Source organism: Oreochromis aureus, linkage group 22, assembly GCF_013358895.1.
Source record: "Oreochromis aureus strain Israel breed Guangdong linkage group 22, ZZ_aureus, whole genome shotgun sequence".
NCBI classification, from domain to species: domain Eukaryota; kingdom Metazoa; phylum Chordata; class Actinopteri; order Cichliformes; family Cichlidae; genus Oreochromis; species Oreochromis aureus.
Genome location: NC_052962.1, coordinates 2,273,912 through 2,287,035, shown reverse-complemented (window position 1 = coordinate 2,287,035; position 13,124 = coordinate 2,273,912).

Sequence of the window (13,124 nt, the reverse complement as noted above, 5' to 3'; positions counted from 1 at the left end):
TAGTCTGGATTTTTCTGGATTCTGGATCTTATACTCATTGGGCTACATATTTATTTATTATACAGGCTATACAGTACATAACATCAAAACTCACATGTTTTATGTAACTAAAGTGTTTAATTATGTGGGCTACAGACAATAATAAAGTTATAGACAATATTTATATGAAAAACGTGTATACTTACTGCATTTGAATCATTTTAACCATATGTAACCACCTGCATATGTCTGCAAAAAAAAAAAAAGGCTTTGAGTTTGCCACCCCATTTGATTTCTTTGCCACCCTCATGCCACCCTAAGAAAATTTCTCTAGATCCGCCCCTGCTAATAGATGATGATTTGTAGGAATTAGTGAAGGAATTACAGAAAGATCAACTGGAGAAAAAAAAAAAAAAAAAAGAGTCTAAAAATGTAAATAGTATTGAAAGTAGCTGTACATAATGTTACATCTGTGAGATGGTTATGATGGTCTTCTATAACGGTTAAAATGTTATTTGTGAAGAAATTAATAAGGTCATTACTAGTTAAAGTCAAGGAATGCTTGGCTCAACAGAGCTCTGACTGTTTGTCAGCCTGGCTACAGTGCTGCAGAGAAACCTGGGGTTGTTCTTATTTTTTTAAATCAGTGACGAATAGTAAGATGTGCTAGCTTTACTGAGGGCTTTTTTTTTTTTTTTTTTTAATAGAGCAACAAACTATTTTTCCAGGCTAAATTAAGATCTTCTAAATTAGTGAGATGCCATTTCAGGTTTTATGTCATATGTCAGAACAAGAACTAGAATGTGTTTAAAGTGCTGGGTGGGTTCTTTTACACTTTTGAGAAAAGCTAATTAAGTCTAATAATAGATTAAATGTCATGTTGAGGCTGTCGTTTCATTATCTACTGGGATGTTAAAAATCACCCACAATAATTAGTTGATCTGAGCACTAAATCAGATAAAACATCTGAAAAATCACAGGGACTTTAAATACGGGCCAGTGTGTATGTAGAAACAAAAACACAAGGAGCCAGAAACCAAAACACAGGGAACAAAGTCCAAAACAGAACAAAACAACAGCACTGAGGCCCAGGAACAGTCCAAAAGAAAACAAACAAAAGGGCCCACGAAAGGCGCAGAGGCCCAGGCAACAGCCTTGAAAAGGTTCAGGGGGCCGGCCCGGAGGACGACGGCCCAAGAGTCCAGAAAAAAGTTCAGGAGGCCGGCCGGGCGGGAGGCACCGGCGGCGACGGAGCAGGTCAGGAGGCCGGCCGGGCGGGAGGCACCGCGGCGGCGGAGCAGGTCAGGAGGCCGGCCGGGCGGGCGGAGGCACCGGCGGCGACGGAGCAGGTCAGGAGGCCGGCCGGGCGGGAGGCACCGGCGGCGACGGAGCAGGTCAGGAGGCCGGCCGGGCGGGAGGCACCGGCGGCGACGGAGCAGGTCAGGAGGCCGGCCACGATGGCGAGGATGCCCAACCATCGGCCTGGAAGGGGGCCGTCCATGACGGCAATGACGTCCAGTCATTGGCCTGGAAAGTGGCCAGAAAGGACGAGCAGGCCGGACAGGCCGGGCAGGACGAGCAGGCCGGGCAGGACGAGCAGGACGAGGACGTGCAATCAGAGGCCTGGATGGAGGCCGGCGCTGTAGAGGCGCAGGATGTGGTCCGGACGTCGGCGTGGCCGAGGCAGGACCAAGCGAAGCTGTAGCCGAGGCCGGACCGGGCGAAGGCGAAGACTCGGAGGGTGGACCGGGCGAAGGTGGCGCTGCAGGCGACGCTGAAGCCGATGAGGAGGCTGCTGCAGGCGACGCTGAAGCTGGAACAGGCGACGGCGCAGCTGAAGCTGGACCAGACGATGGCGCGGATGAAGCTGCCGCAGGCGGCGCGGATGAAGCTGAAGCTGCCGCAGGCGGGGATGCTGCAAGCGACGATGTGGGCGCTGCAGGCAGCGATGTAGGTGGTGGCTGAATGGTCTCCCCGGAACCATCAGTAGAGATGAGGATGTGTTGGCTGGGTCCTCCAAGACCCCCAGCTGACGAGGCAGGAGGCTGGACGGGCTCCTCGGGCCCTCCAGCGGGAACAGACGGCTGGAATGGTTCCTCGGACCCTCCAGCGGAGACAGAAGGCTGGACGGGCCCCTCGGGCCCTCCAGCGGGGACAGACGGCTGGAATGGTTCCTCGGACCCTCCAGCGGAGACAGAAGGCTGGACGGGCCCCTCGGACCCTCCAGCGGAGGCAGAAGGCTGGACGGGCCCAGAAGGCTGGACGGGCCCCTCGGTCCCTCCAGCGGAGACAGAAGGCTGGACGGGCCCCTCGGACCCTCCAGCGGAGGCAGGTGGCTGCGGCTGGACGGGCCCCTCGGACCCTCCAGCGGAGATGAACAAAGGCTGGGCAGCTGATGCAAAAAATATAGCCCCAGAATAAATAGTCCCATGGCCCGAAGAAACAGAAAAAGTGTCCTTTTCACTCACCACAGCCGGCTGTTTTGACATCCCGTAGTCCGGCTGTGGGGTGACACGCCGGTGGCGCGGCCGCTGCTTCCTCCTCGGTGATGGCTCCAATGGACCGGGCAACTCCAAGTCCGGCAGGCTGGGCAGCACATCTTTCTCCGAGTTGGGTAGGTGAGCGGTAGCAACAGGGGGATGCAGATGAAGCTCATTAAGGAAAAACTCCTGTATGAGTGGGTGAAGTGAGTCCAAAAGCCAGGGGAGACCAGAAACCAGTCGCTATAGCCGGTTTGCTACAGCACGCTGAAATTCCTCCCCTGGATGATTCAGCCACAGGTCACATAAGTTTTCCACTGAATAAATTATATCCTCCCTGAGCTCATCAGACGGGGCGAGTGCTGCTGGGTCCATGTTCTGGTCGCGATCTTCTGTTAAGTGTAGGCTGTGTGCAGGCAGGAAAAGGACCCAAAGTGCAGACTCCGGAGACAAACGTGGACTTAAACAGCTTTAATGCTGAACTCAAAAAGGGTAACGAAACTTCCAAAGTACAAACATTAACACAGGCCGGAAAACAAAACACACAGCATGAGTGAGGATAGATAAGAGTAGATCACGACAATGACAAACTGAAACACAGGGCTTAAATACATAGAGGGAGCAATCAGGGAATGGGCAACAGGAGGGAAACACAGCTGGGGCAAATCAGGACTAACGAGACAAGGAAAGCAAAACCAGATACACTAACATGAAACACGGACTTTCAAAGTAAAACAGGAAACATAACACAGAGACGCGAACTTAACAAGGGGATTGCGCCGACAGGGGAGACAGCAACTATAGAACACAGAGACATAAACCATAAGACGGAACTCTAAGAAAGAAACCAAAGACTAGAAATGATAAATAATATAATAAACTCAAAAGCCCTGGGTCAACGACCCAGGCATCCTAACATATATACAATGCGGGGGAAAGGGGGTCCAGGTCTCCAGGGTCCGTGGGGAAACAGGGGTCGGAAAGAAGTGCTCCACACTTTCTGTATAAAATCCAACTCCTCTCCACTGCCGCTCCTCTTGTAGTCCGTTAACCAGGTTCAGGAAAAATCTACATACACAAAAAAGTCCGATTACAGGAATAGACACAAAACTCACGGATTCAGATTTGCAGGTTGACTGACCCTGATAGGTCAACAATCCAGCGAAGACTAGCGCAGATCCGCCATCTTAAATAGTGCTGCAATCAGCTGGGATCGGCGACCGGTGTGGTGATGAGAGCAGGTGTGTGGGCCAGCAGCGGGAGCCCGCAATGAGCATCGCCACGGCGAAAGAGAGAGAGCGAGAGAGGGAGGAGGGAGAAAGCGAAAACAAAAACAAACATGTTGCCTAACAGAGAGTCGACCAGTGAGGCACGGGACCATGACAGTTGCCCCCTTTTTGGCCTACCCTGTTGTCTACCACAGTTACCGGCCTTCTGGCCTTGTGACAGAACCACCTGGCCAAAATCAATCTGGACCTAGCAGACCCAATTGGTATAGCAATTTTCATATATGGTGCTGTAATTGGTGAGCATGAGGAGGTGCTGAAATCTTAGATAAACAATGTCAATCAGCCTGTGACAAACAGTAAGAAATTCTCTCAGCAGTTCCGCTTCAACATCACCACCTCTCCCACTCAGACACCACCAGGTATAGTACAAATCTCTGTTGCTGTGCCACAGGCAGCCACCCAGGCTTTTCCCTGGATTATTACATTTATGGCAGTTCACTGCTGATTTTCGCAAGGTAGCCACCGAGTCTGGCTGGCTGGATAACACCTTATAGGGAGTTTTTTCTTCAAGCACTAAATGACCAAATGAAGGACCGCTTAGCTTCATGTGATTAACCCAAGTCCTTTTAAGGTTTAGTTTTCCTTTCCCATCGCCTGAGAGAAAAGAACTATAAATCCCATCAGTCACCTTCTTCGCTATTTCCAGTTTCCATTTTGATTCTTACCTCTTCATTTGCAATATCAGAATGAGAATATTCTCATTGTAACAAGTACAACGAAATTAAGTGCAGTTCCTGTGGTGTCAAGAGAAAAAGTTTAAATATAATTACAAAAGAATAAAATAAAAAAGAAGTAGAACACAGTCATTCAGTATAATAAATAAAACCTTATTGCACATAAAACACTATTGCACAGCATGCCATCCATTGCACTGAGGTTGTCAGGTTGAATTGGAGGTGATTACGTGCAATTCAATGCCCTAAACGCTCCAGGGTAGAAACTGATATTCAGTCTATTTGTCTTTGTTCTGATGCTCCTTTTTTTCCTGATGGCAGCAGTTGGAGCAGATGATGAGCAGAGTGTGAGGAGTCTTTTATGATATTTCCTGCTTTCCTGAGACAGTGAGACTAAGCAGTTCGTCCAGAGAGGCTAAAGACCAGCAGATTTCCTCTCCACTGTTGTGCAGCTGGAAAACCACATACAGAGGCAGTAGCACAGGATGCTCTCAATAGAACATCGATAGAATGACACCAGCAGGTTTTTGAGGGATGTTATTTTTCCTGAGGACTCTCAGGAAATAAAGTTTCTCCTGAGCCTTCTTTGGTCATACATTACATTTTTGTTTGAAAAAGCATCTTTTTCTCTCCGTTTTGGCCTTCCGTCCACACTGAGACGGCGTTTTTGGTCAAGGAAAACTGAACTTTTTGAAAATGCTCTCCAAAGTGGATACATTTTCGCGTTGCAGTGTGGATCGCGAAAATGGAGGCTTTCGAAAGCGATGGCGCGTTTTAGTCATATGATGCAGTCATGTGACCAATTCAACTAAGATGGCGGACGGCATTGTACAGCAGTTGTTTTGTTTTTTCCCATTTTTCACAGCCCTATTAAAGATTAATATCAGTTTGTACATACTCCACAAAGCTTTTCCTCAATTAAGACCGAATGTTAATTTCGGCGTATTTGTTTTGGTACGTCTCCCAGTCTATATTTTCATTCGCTTTTGCAACTTTGTACTCTTGTGTTTCTCACAGCAACAACTCCACCTCATAGTCAGTCCGTTTAAAAAGCTCTGTGCTTTTCCTCAACATTTTGCCACAACGTTTCAAAGAGCCAGAAAGTAAATAAATGGCAGACTGAAATGACACGGGTCAAATCGTGTTACGTTTCACGCATGCACAGTACGGGAACGTAAGCGTTTTCAGTCGTTTCAGTGTGGATGAACAACTCTTCAGAAATGACTGAAAACAATAGTATGGACGCGGAGCATTTTTAGATGAAAACGCCGTTTTCAAATTTATCCGGATTGTTGTAGATGTAGCCTTTCCCAGCTCCGCTGTGTTCACACCCCAGGACAGGTCCTCTGTGATGTGAAGTCCAACACTATCTCCACCCAATCCCCACTGATGTTTTTCTTTACTGTGACAGTGTCACATCAGGTCTTGGTATAGCACAATACACTATCAGTATAGAGTTCCAGGTCTGGATGTTCAAAAATCTCCCAGCTAGTCCTATTAAATCTCCCAGCTAGTCCTTTTAAAGCCAGATGAGGCATCAGTGGGCGAAACGTTTCGTCATTCATCCAGGTGACTTCTTCAGTCTCAGCTGACTGCAGGTTTCCCCAAACCTTATAAACAGTACATTTGCATAATGACTGAAACCAGCACCACTGAAAGAACAATGGGCTGTGAGGTCAGTTCATTGATCATTAATATGCAAATTCTCATGACCATTGATCAACAACCACTGATCAAAGCTCATTGATCAAAGACCACTGATCAATGGCCATGAGTACCATTCACAGAGAGTTGGGGAATGGCTGCAATCACAGCAGTGTAAGATGGCGAAAGATGTACCCTTAGGCCCCCTCCTCCATTCAGAGATGGTCTTTCCTTTTTCACGTAAATGGCCTCCTTGACTCCTTGACTCCGCGCTCAAACCAGCATTCCTCTCCTCCTGGCACTTAACAGCGTACACTATATTACTCCATTTGTGGCGGAGGACTCGATCCTTGTGGTGGACCAATTTTTGGTGCAGCATTTTGTAGCGTCCTGGGTGTCCTAGGACAATTACCACAGAGAGGCAGATGGCCTGCCCAGCTGTCTGTCTCCACTGGAAGGTCTGAGGGGCCAGTCCAGCTGTCTGTCTCTGCTGGAGAGCAGCTAGATCCATCTTTGGTCTCCACAGGAGGTCCCGAGGGGTCGCTTCAGCCGTCTGTCTTCGCTGGAGGATCTGGGGAGCCGCTCCGGCCATCTTCTGTCTCCGCTGGAGGTCCTGAGGGGTGGCCTCAGCCATCTGTCCCTGCTGGAGGGTCCAAGGAGAAGCTCCAGCCATCTGCCTCTATTGAAGGCTCCAAGGAACCCGTCCAGCCATCAGCTCCATAATCAATGCCACCTTCTACAACCACCACAGCACCATCCGGTCCTGCAGGCCAGTCTTCGGATGAGCTGCCCATGAGTGTCCCATCCATGTGCGGTTCGGCCTGCACATAAACGTATAGCTCCACACCGTCATCGGTCACTTTCCAGGCCATCGGCTGGGCACCTTAGCTGTCATGGGCGCCTTCAGAACTGTTTTGCCACCGCTGCTTTCCGTGCGGTCGGCCTCCGAATCTGCCTCGCTCTGCTCTGTGACGGACTATTGTGCCGTCAGCCTCCAGGGCGGCCACTGAACTCTGTGAGGACTGTGCCCTGAGCTCCAGTGTTTACTACTCTGGTTGGGACCATTTCATGAGTTCCAGTGCTCCTGGTGGACTTTTCTTTTCGTTTTGGACTAAGTCCATCCGTCCTCGCCCCCCACTTTACCCCACTTTACTCAGCCCAGCAACTATTTTTTTGGTCCCCCAAGGCCAACGCTGCCTTTGCTAAACTCAAGGAGCTGTTCGTGTCTGCACCTGTTCTCAGGTGCAGAGGTGGATGGATTTGACTCTGGGATTGAGGCAGTACTGTCTCTAGTTGCTCCCATTGGCTAACCCCTGCTGAGTGAAATAACAATGTGCAGGACCGCAAGCTACTTGGGAGGAGTGGCGGTACTGGTTCGAGGAGGCCTCACAACACGTTGTCATAAACACTTAACATATCTCAGAACTCCAAGACTCAATACCTGTCAAGCTCGCTGGTCCTTGTCTTTTCATTGTTTCAATTTCACCATTTCCTATTGTCCAGGCTTCAAGAATGTCAAGCCAGAAGCCCTCTCTTGCAAATTCTCTGCTGTCAACGATCCACTGGAGCTTGAGAACATCCTTTTCTCCAAATTCACAGTAGGCTCCCCAACAAAAGAGTCCATTTAGCGAGCCCTACAGGATGAGCCTGACCCTGGTACCACCCCCTCAACTGGAACTATGTTGCAACTGCAACCTGCTCCAAAGTCATTCACTGGGCTCACTCAGCCAGGTTCAAATATCACCCTGGGGTGAGTAGGACTACTATGTTCCTCTACCGCTATTTCTGATGGGGGTCAGTAGAAAGGGATGTGAGAGACTATGTGGCAGCATGTTCAATCTGTGTCCAGAATAAAAGTAACTCAGAGTGCCCCTCTGGTCTGCTACAAACCTTGTCAACACTACATAGACTATGCTCACATATATCCCTAGACTTTGTTACCCATTACCAACAGAAAAACAGCCATTCTTTCAATAGTTGACAGGTTTTCCAAGTCCACTCACTTTATTCCCCTAGAGAAATTGCCCAATGCCGTGGAGAACGCTAAACTCTTAATCAATCATGTTTTCAAGCTGCCATCGCTACAGAAAGAGTGTCTGATTGGAGTCCCCAATTCATCTCTCAAGTATGGAAAACTTTCTGCACAGCACTTAGAGCCAAAGCATGTCTCAGCTCGAGTTTTCATTCACAAACCAATGGTCAAACTGTCATGGTCCTGAGTCTGTCTACTCAGTGTTTTGTGTTTCTTTATATTATGTCCTGTGCTTGTTTATCCTGTTATATCTTTGGTTGAGGTTTGCCATTTGTTAAGGTTTTGTTCTGTGCCTGCCTGCTCCCACTTCTGTGTTCCCTCCGTCTGTCTATGGTGTCACTGTGTCCGCTCGTGAGTCTGCCTGTCTAGTTCAGTGTCCTGTCTGGTTCTCTGTGTCTGTGTGTTTCCTGTTTTATTCTGAAAGTTCATGTTTCATGTCAGTGTGTTCAGTTTTACCTCTCCCCTGTCTCGTTAGCCTCATTCCTCCCAGCTGTGTCTCCCTCCTGTTGCCCATTCCCTGATTACTCCCCTGTGTATTTAAGCCCTGTGTTTTCCTGTGCTCTCTGTCGCGTCGTCTGTTTAATTCCATGTCAGTCTGCATTATTCTATGTTACCTGGTATTCATTCTGCGTCTCTCTGCCATCTCTCTTTGTGCATTTTGCTCCTCCTCCTGTGAGTGTCTGGTTTAAGTTTTGTTCTTTAGTTTTCCCACTTTAGGTTTGTTTACTCCCCGCTCTGCTCTTCCTGTTTTTGTCACCTTATCACCACTGTAAATAAACACTCACTCGCACCCCAGCCAGTACCTGCATTTTGGATCCTTTTTCAATACTCCACACGACTGCTCCCCAGCCGTGACACAAACAGAAAGGCTAAATCAGTATGGCGGGGCGTAGTCTGCGGTGCCGCTGCAGGGGCAATGGACGCACCTGCACGGCATCAGAAATCACGCCTCGCCGGCTTAAAGTCTGTGCTCTCTCTGTTATTGTTGTTGATGTGAGTCGGACTGTGAGCTGGAAAGCTGCAGCCGACTGAGTAGTGTGTATACAGCAACCGTGTGCGGAAGAAGAGTGTCAATAAAGTATGCTGAAAAGCATTCAAATGTGGACCGGTCTGCTGTGGATCTGTTACAATCACAAACTGGAGATGGCTCTCCGTTGTGTCACCTCCCAGAACCCATCCTCCTGGTCTACACAGCTCTCCTGGATAGAATGCACACAAAACTCTCTCACCTTCTCCGCTACAGTCTTGTCTTCCTTTGAAGCATCTGTAGGGTACCTGCCTTCACGCTTCCCATCAAGACTAACCTCACCGTGCCCTCCTACCCCCAACCGCCCGCCTGGCTCATCAGCCTATCCATATATCCAAATACCTATCCATCTACCCTGCCCTTCTACATTGTTTCTTCTGGTGCATTGTTGAAGTGATACATTGTATGTGGCAAGGAAAAGCAGCAGTCCACTGGTTTTATCATGTTGCTGTTTGTATAGTGAAATAAGGGGCATGTTGTCATGATTCTGGGTGTTTCCCAGTGTTTTCTGTTTAAGTTCAGCTCAGTCTCCTGTGTTGCCACTTGCTCACTCTATCCTTAGGTGTTTCTCAAGAACTGGCTGCTTTAGAGACAGTAACTCTCTCCAGGGATCTACTTCGCCTGAGTCACTGCCGCTGCCTTCTGCACGGCCGGTCTCCAGATTTGCTTCGCCTGCGTCGCTGCCTTCCATACGGCTGGCCTCTGGATTTACTTCGCCTGTGTTGCCGCCACTCCCTTCCGCGTGGTGTATTTGTGAGCTCCAGTGTTTTCTGTGGACTTTGATTTTGCTTTTGATTTTGTTTTCTGTGGACTTGTTCCTCCATGCTGTTCTCCCTGCTGGTCATTTTCCATGTTACCTCCGCTTTCCTTCCCCTCGAGTTCAGTGCCTGCGTTTTGGGTCCTTATTAAACTCCACACGGCTTGCCCCGCTGGCTGTGACACATGTCCCTCTCCTTGTAAATACAGAGTCATCCACCCCACATCATCAGCACTCCATCAAAAGTGCCTTGAAGACTGTACAATTTGTACCACCAAAAGTTCATGCAGATTTTAAAGATGCAGTGTTTGGCCAATTAAAAAAAAATTCACATTGAAAACGAACATATTCCTTCTGTTTCATGTGAACAGTTGCATTATTATACTGAAGAAATTTGACACTTGTAAAGATGGGGAAATAAATCCTAACATGATATCATGTATAATACATTACCTGAGCTTGAAGGATAAAATACCTATCCATCTATCTATGCATCTCTCTGTGTGTATCAGAATCAGAAAAAGAACACATTATTAATCTTGAAAAGAAATTATGTGGTTACAGTTGGCTCCGAGACGATGAGAACAGTAACAGACTGAACTCGATTAAATAATATAATATATTACAAAGCTACAAAATATAAGCAATAGCTCTAATATATGCAAATAACACAATCATAAATATTCAGAATATTACAGAGATTAAATATATATGACTCAAATTTTACTGTAAACTGTAAAAACTTCAAACTTTGTTATTTGTTATTTTCACTATACCGGATGGACAAAAGAGTGTAACTATTGCTTTCACACATGATTTTAAAAAAGAAGAATTATCCAATTTATGCAAATAATGCAATCTTATAATCAATCCACAAACAGATATGAAAATGATGACCAGTGCATTCATTTAATATGAAAACCCTTCTATTGCCATCATTGATCATAAAAAAATTATCTGGGTTACCTCTTATGCAAATTATAATTTAATCAGAATCATTAATTATTGTAGTGCTACCCACTACACTAATGTGGTTAATGTGGGTAGCACATTAATTAGTGGAAAGTCCACAAAGTCCAGCAAAGGTCACTTAATCAGTTCTAGCTGGAGATACACATCACCTTTGGGGTTATGTCTGGAAGGGCATTGGAATAAAACTGCCAATCAAACATGCACAGTTACCTGCTGTGGTGACTCAGTGTGACAAGAGTGCAGCCAAAAGTAGCTATAGGCTAAACTACACCAAAGTCACTGATTCATGTCTTCTGTCTTTTCTGCTTTTGCTGAATCACTACACTGTCAAAAGTCAAAGAGGTAAAACCTTTATTTTGAAAGCAACATTACAAAGGTGATTGATATAGCAAGAGAAGGACTGCACTATAGATGAACAGATAATGTCAAAAACAATCTTGCCATTCCAAGTTATAGTTTAAAAAAAGTAGCAAAGATTAAAGGCAACATTAAAACAACCCACCTTACTGCACTGACAGTATTGTTAGTTATTCTGATCTGGGTAGTTTGCAGGCCAGACCAACGCTCCAGTGCCATTCCATCGGGAAAAGCAAGGAAATTAAAACTACCAAAGTAAAGTGATCACTCTCCTTTCACCTCAGACAACACTGTCAAAAAGCTTCTGGCCTGTCAGTCAATATGTGCATCAATCCTTTATATTACTGCCATCTTGTGGCTGCAGTCAGATATTGTTGCTGAAAGCTGCACTTCTTTTAATCTCATAGAAAACTGCAGCTCTCTGTGTTTTGAGGACATGTCCGTCTGTTGTTTACAATGACTGGAGCTGGGCAACCTGAGATGCCTACTGCTTTCTTCTGGTGATTTGTGAAGGGGCTTTGCGTATAAACTAGACTTTGACAATAAACTGATGAGAGAGTAGTGGGAGGCAACTCTTATTATTAATTTAGCAATGAAAACTGTAACCATGATGGGAGTAGACGGCAGCTCTGACCATGTCTGGTGTAATAAAACAGACAGGCTGAGCAGGTGCAGGCTCAGCACCCCTTTCACATTAGTAATTAGTACTAGTATTAGTATTAGTATTAGTTTTATGATGTTTTTTATTCCTTATTTCCTTATTCCTTATTGTGTGCATATTATATGCAAGGAATAGTTTTCAACTAATAATAAATCATCTGTGTTAAAACTAGTGTTGGGTAAGTTACTTTAAATTAGTAACTTAGTTACATTACTAGTTACTTCTCTAAAAAAGTAACTCAGTTACTTCAAGTTACTCGTTACTTTCAAAGTAACTAGTTACTAGGGAAAGTAACTTTGGTTTTACTCAGAATTCTCTTGTTAATGTGTTGCTTCCGTAACTGGATACCCAGCCAGATTGCCAGTCTTCTAGCTTGCTTACTTGCCACAAGTGCACTGTGCCACCTACCAACAGAAAGGAAAAATAATGTGCACATTTCCACGAGAGAAATCCCACGCCTGGACCGTCGCTGACCGCCGCCATGATTCTAGCCTGCTTTTTACATCCAACACAAAAACTGCAGTCGTGGTGCTTTTGATTGTACTCAGAACTTGGAAATTCTGCCTTCTGAATAGGAAGATGTAGGTAACACCAGACTGCAGATGAGCTGCATACAGAGCTGGACTGGGACAAAAAAATCGTCCCCGGCATTTTGACAAGAGACCGCCCACCATTATAGGAAAAATCATAAAGCCTTTGAATGAAAATAAACACTGTTGTGACAGTGATGTACACTGTTCTGATGGTATATATGTATCAATCTATCAATTGTTTGTTGTAAGACTCAGATAATTATTTTTTTAAAAGCGAGACATTTTAAATGAGAATAATAAAGAAAAGTATTTCCTTGTGCCCCCTTTCCCTGTTAATGCCCTACCTGGCCCCTGGCAACACTTTGCTAGACCCGCCCCTGCACAGTTACCAGCTGTCAGCTACGTAGAAAAGGATGCTGGTGTTATTTGTCTCTCAGAAACAGTTCATAACTTCCTTCAACTCATTCATGTCACCTAAAAGGTAAACCTGTTTCTCCATCACCTGTTCAGCTCTGATGATTCAGTAAGGACATCTCCTGGTTTCATCTGCATGTTTCCCTCTCACCAGATATCCAAACCAACATCATGACCAGCAGCTTTACAGCTGTGGCTCCAGCAAACATCAGCTGATACTAGCAATTAATATTAAATAAATTCTAACAACAGCTGATCAAGCTTAAACGTGCTGCTGTTGTTTAACGCGACATCCGCTGGTTTCC